The sequence below is a fragment of the Podarcis raffonei genome, chromosome 7, assembly GCF_027172205.1.
Source record: "Podarcis raffonei isolate rPodRaf1 chromosome 7, rPodRaf1.pri, whole genome shotgun sequence".
Taxonomy (NCBI): Eukaryota; Metazoa; Chordata; class Lepidosauria; order Squamata; family Lacertidae; genus Podarcis; species Podarcis raffonei.
The window spans coordinates 38,181,589-38,187,796 of record NC_070608.1 but is presented as its reverse complement, the minus strand read 5'-3'; positions in this window follow the sequence as shown (position 1 = coordinate 38,187,796).

The window sequence follows — 6,208 nt, the reverse complement described above, 5'->3', positions numbered from 1 at the left end:
CCGCTTCCAATCTCGGGCTCGCGCTGCGTTCTGGGGGGTGAGCGATTTTCGGCAATATGTTATTCTGAAATATGAATCCTAATACAGGTGTGACTCCATACATTATGTCACTGAGCCCTCTGTCTTCCTCACAATGCTTGGTTTCTTCATACAGATGAAGAAACCATAAAACCTGTATGTCCTGGGTCAGCTCAGACTTCATGGCCTCTGTGGTAACCATGAGACTGTCTCAGTAAATTAAAGGCCCAACACAAGAGCCAGAACATACCTTGTTCAGGTCTCTCCAAGGGAGTGGGAAGGCATAAATCCATTAGGGAAGATCAGAAACATGTGGGGTTTTTTGGTTTTTTGGTTCTGTATGCTTTTTCCCATGGATATTTGTTTTTAATGTGTCCATGACCACATCACATTATTTCTCCCCTGTGGACAAATCCCGCTTAATGCAGGAAAATACTACTTCTCTGTTTCAGGGAATACCTCTCCTCTGCAAAAAGAGAGTAAAACAGGCCATCATATGTGTATGCAAACATTGCTCTGACAATTGACAAATGCATGCTGAACTTCTTTCGCCTCCACCTGACAATACTGAACATGTACCGAATACCAGAGACCCTTTGATGTCAAAGCATGTCAACCTGGAACGTTTTTGCTCCTGATCAAGCAATGCATACTGCAGGGGCAACTCCTGAAGAAGCTTTTTGACAAGCTGCCTGCAGTAAAATCAGCATGGCAGGATTTAATTTCAGTGATCAAACAGATGGTATTGGAGATCTCAGAAAATGCCGGGAGCACAAGTGACTGGTCAAGTTTATTGGAGTAGACTTTATTTCTGAGGATGATTACTTGAGATTTGGTATTCAAACCCAGTAGCTTTAATGAAATCCTCATTTGCTGTAGAATTAAAGAGTCACGTGCCAATGAAAGAGCTTTCACTTATGCACTAGGATTCAATATTGCAACAGAACATGTTGTCAAGGTTATGTATTACACAACATACATATTGTACCTGACTGGAAGGGAGAGACTACCATGAAAGGGAGAGAACGCACTTGTCACAATTCCTTCCTTTACTCTGTGACCCAATATGTTATTGTGCCATAGGAATGCTATTGTAGGTGTGACTCCCTATTTCATGTTTGATTACAAATGGCCACAACTTCCAAGCAGCCGGCGCCCTAAGTCTTTTTCACAATGCTTAGTTTCTTCATACAGATGGCACACCTTTCACAGTTTCTTGACATCACCACATGAAGAGACGTGTTTCAATACGGTTGTAAATCAGACATCGAAAAAGTGCAGCAGACAGGATTTCAGGTGCTTTCACAGAGAGGTGACTGAATTAAAGGCAATTTAGGCTTACCAGGAATGTACGTAAAAACTTTTGTCCATAGAATCCTAAAGTGTAGAGTTCGGAGGGGACCCAGGGGTCGTCTAGTTAACCCCTTGCAATGCAGGAATCTCAACAAACGATCCCTGCTTACTTTTGCAAATGTGCTAGTACTTGTGTTATTTGTCAGTTTCTGTGATAGCATCTCTCCCTTTGTGCGTGTTTGTGCATTCATGCATAAAAACCATATATGATCTTTTTTTAAAAAAAATTGCATTTTCTAAAACAGGAACAGAGAGCATGTCTAACCCCCCCCCCCGTTACAACTTCGTACCAAATACAGCCTGTATACATATACCATATGACTTCCCTTCCACATTTTTCCTGGTTCGTTTGCTTTTCTATTACTCCATGTAACCCACATCTTTTTAAGCATGCAATTTGTTATTAATTAAATACTCTATTTCAGCTCTGCTGGATTTACTCGGGACCTGCTAAAATCCTTAGCCACTCACTTTGTAAATATCTGGGAATAAGGTTTACTGTCTCCCCTTCCTCATATCTATAATAATAATAATAATAATAATAATAATAATAATAATAATAATAATAATTTATTTATACCCCGCCCATCTGGCTGGGTCCCCCCAGCCACTCTGGGCGGCTTCCAACAAAACACTAAAATACAATAACCTATTAAACATTTAAAGCTTCCCTAAACAGGGCTGTCTTTATATGTCTTCTAAAAGTTTGGTAGTTATTTTTCTCTTTGACATCTGGTGGGAGGGCGTTCCACAGGGCGGGCGCCACTACCGAGAAGGCCCTCTGTCTGGTTCCCCATAACCTCACTTCTCACAATGAGGGAACCGCCAGAAGGCCCTTGGCACTGGAACTCAGTGTCTGGGCTGAATGATGGGGATGGAGACGCTCCTTCAGGTATACAGGACCGAGGCCGTTTAGGGCTTTAAAGGTCAGCACCAACACTTTGAATTGTGCTCGGAAACATACTGGGAGCCAATGCAGATCTCTCAGGACCGGTATTATGTGGTTCCGGCGGCCACTCCCAGTCACCAGTCTAGGTGCCCCATTCTGGATTAATTGCAGTTTCCAGGTCACCTTCAAAGGTAGTCCCACGTAGAGTGCATTGCGGTAGTCCAAGCGGGAGATAACCAGAGCATGCACCACTCTGGTGAGACAGTCTGGGGGCAAGTAGGGTCTTAGTCTGCGTACAAGGTGGAGCTGGTAGACAGCCGCCCTGGACACAGAATTAACCTGGGCCTCCATGGACAGCTGCGAGTCCAAAATGACTCCCAGGCTGCACACCTGGTCCTTCAGGGGCACAGTTACCCCATGCAGGACCAGGGAATCCCCCACACCCGCCCGCCCCCTGTCCCCCAAAAACAGTATTTTTGTCTTGTCAGGATTCAACCTCAATCTGTTAGCCGCCATCCATCCTCCAACTGCCTCCAGGCACTCACACAGGACCTTCACCACCTTCACTGGTTCTGATTTAAGGGAGAGGTAGAGCTGGGTGTCATCTGCATACTGATGAACACCCAGCCCAAACCCCCTGATGATCTCTCCCAGTGGCTTCATATAGATATTGAAAAGCATGGGGGAGAGGGCGGAACCCTGAAGCACCCCACAAGTGAGAGCCCTGGGGTCTGAATACTCATCCCCCAACACCACTTTCTTGACACAGCCCAGGAGAAAGGAGCGGAACCACCGTATAACAGTGCCCCCAGCTCTCAGCCCCTCTAGACGGTCCAGAAGGATGTTATGGTCGATGGTGTCAAAGGCTGCCGAGAAATCCAGCAGAACTAGGAAATAGCTCTCACCTTTGTCCCTAGCCCGCCGGAGATCATCAACCAGCGCGACCAAGGCAGTTTCAGTCCCATGATGAGGCCTGAATCCTGATTGGAAGGGATCCAAATGGTCCGCAATCTCCAGGCGTGCTTGGAGTTGTTCAGCAACCACCCACTCAATCACCTTGCCTAAGAATGGTAGATTTGAGACTGGGCGATAGTTGGCCATGTTGGCCGGGTCTAAAGATGTTTTTTAAGAAGCGGTTTAATGACCGCCCCTTTCAGCGGGTCTGGGACGGCTCCCTCACAGAGGGAAGCATTCACCACCCCGCAGAGCCCATCACCCAGTCCCTCCTGGCTCGCTTTTATTAGCCAGGATGGGCAAGGATCAAGGAGACAGGTGGTCAGTTTCACTTGTCCAAGTAGCCTGTCCACATCCTTGGAGGTAACAGATTGGAATTGATCCCATGTAACAAGACTAGACCGAACTCTAGCACAATCATTGCAGGAGACCTTGGGGTCCCTACCAGACCCCAGTGGTGCAGGTGGTTCCGATAGATTGTGAACCACCTGAAAAAGTCTCCTGCTGCTGTTTTCTGCAGATGCAATAGAGGCGGCAAAGAAGGCCCTCTTCGCCATTGCCATTGCCACTTGGTAAGCTCGACGTTGAGCTCTAGCCCATGTCCGGTCTGATTCAGAATGAGTTATCCACCACCGGCGCTCTAGCCATCTCAACTATTGTTTCATTGCCCTCAGCTCCGGGGGAAACCACGGGGCTGTCCGGGCTCCATGCAATCGGAGAGAACGCTTCGGAGCCAGACAGTCAACAGCCCTGGTTAACTCCGCATTCCAGCGGGCCACCAGGGAATCAGCTGAAAGGCCATCAACTTGGGATAAAACATCCCCTGCCACTCTCTGGAAGCCAATTGGATCCATTAAGTAGCGGTGACGGACCATCCAAATCGGTCCCACCTCCCTGCAGAGGGGAAGGGTTGCTGAGAAGTCCAGTTGCACCAGGAAGTGATCTGACCATGGCACTTCTTTTGTTTTGCTTTTAGTTAGTGTCAGATCACCAACATCCGTAGAGGTAAACACCAAGTCTAAGGCGTGTCCGCGGCTATGAGTTGGGCCAAACTTATTCAGGGACAGCCCCATGGAGGCCATGCTTTCCACAAAGTCTCAAGCAGCCCTTTCTAAGGTCGTGTCGGCATGGATGTTAAAATCCCCCAGGACAACCAAACTAAGTGTCTCCAGGAGCATATCCACCACGACCTGAAGCAGCTCAGGCAGGGAATCCTTGGTGCAGTGGGGAGGTCAATACATCAACAGGAATCCTGTACTGCCCCTATTGCCCAACTTCCAGAACATGCACTCAGAAAACTGGGTCTTCCCAATAGGATGCCTGGTGCAAACTAATGACTTCCTAAAAATCACTGCAACCCCCCCTCCCTGCCCACATGACCTGGGTTGCTGTGTGTAAGAGAAACCTGGTGGGCAAGCAGTGGCAAGGACAGACCCATCTGCTTCATCCAACCAGGTCTCAGTCACACATGCCAGGTCAAATCCTCCATCCACAATCAGGTCGTGGATGGCAGTGGTTTTATTCATCATTGACCTGGCATTGCACAGCAACACTTTCAGGTCATGTGGGTTTCCCTTGCTGATTCCAGTATCCTTCCGGTCAGGACCAGACCTGGAGGCAGGGATAGTCCTCAAACAACAACTAAGCCTGCCTCCTCAGTAATGATATGGTCTGGTCTTAGCATAACTCCTCCTCCTGCCAATGATCACTGAGATCAGGTATTCCAATACATCCCCCCCGTGGAACTTTGGACTGTCCTGAATACCGCCATTTGATAGCCACGCCCCAAACCAAAAGTCTCATTTGGATGCATTTTGGCTTGCCTACTGCTGAAAGTGACCTTGAGGTGATTGATGATATCATCATTTATCAGTTTTAGACCCTTAAGAAGTAGCCCTCTGCGTAGTTCCTTCCTTATTTCAGATATCGTGATATATCAATATATTGCCATGTTTAGCTGGTGATATATTGCGATATTGAAAACCAGTTATCTCCCAGCACTAGTGGGAGACCAAGGTTCAAACCCCCACTCAGCCATGAAGTTCACTGGGTGTTACTGTCCTATGCATGCCTAAACTTAAGTCCCACTGTGCTCCCTGTATGACCTGCTTTGCTATGCCTGCCATTGTAGGGATGCGGGTGTCGCTGTGGTCTAAACCACTGAGCCACTTGGGCTTGCTGATTGGAAGGACAGCAGTTCGATTCTGCGCAACGGAGTGAACTCCAGATGTTCTGTCCCAGCTTCTGCCAACCTAGCACTTTGAAAGCATACCAGCGCAAGTAGATAAATAGATACCACTGTGGTGGGAAGGTAAATGACATTTCCATGCACTCTGGTTTCTGTCACGGTGTTCCATTGCGCCAAAACTGGTTTAATCTTGCTGGCCACATGACCTGGAAAGCTCTGTGGACAAATGCCAGCTCCCTCGGCCTGAAAAGCGAGATGAGAGCCACAACCCCATAGTCGCCTTTGACTGGACTTAACTGCCCAGGGATCATTACCTTCTTTTCTTTTTTACAACCTTCAAAATACCACAAATTGCAAAAGGAGCCAAATAAATTCTCTATGCTAAGTTGTTCACACATTTATAAAGATACAGGTATGGACAAACTACCCCCTCTAAGTAAAAGAGTTTCAGTTTTTACTTTTGCTAGAATGAAACTGCAGTCACATCTCTTCCAGACTGCTTTTCCACTTGATTCCTTCTGTGTTTTAAAATAATTTGTCATTTGTAGACAGCATTCATTCCATCTTCAGCTAGATCTCCCATCTTGGCTTCATTTGCTTTACAATCTTAGGGTTTTTAAAAATATGCCAAACATATAACTGTGGCGACCATAACATAGGTTTAAGGTGCCATTTGACTCTGATCTGAGCTTTTATATCTACATTTCTGATCTTGTCCACTGAATTCCTGTGGTGGCAGCCACCATTTGAGCATTTGACAATTCTTCTCAGTTACATAGAGAATGAAATATATGGTTGTAACAGAG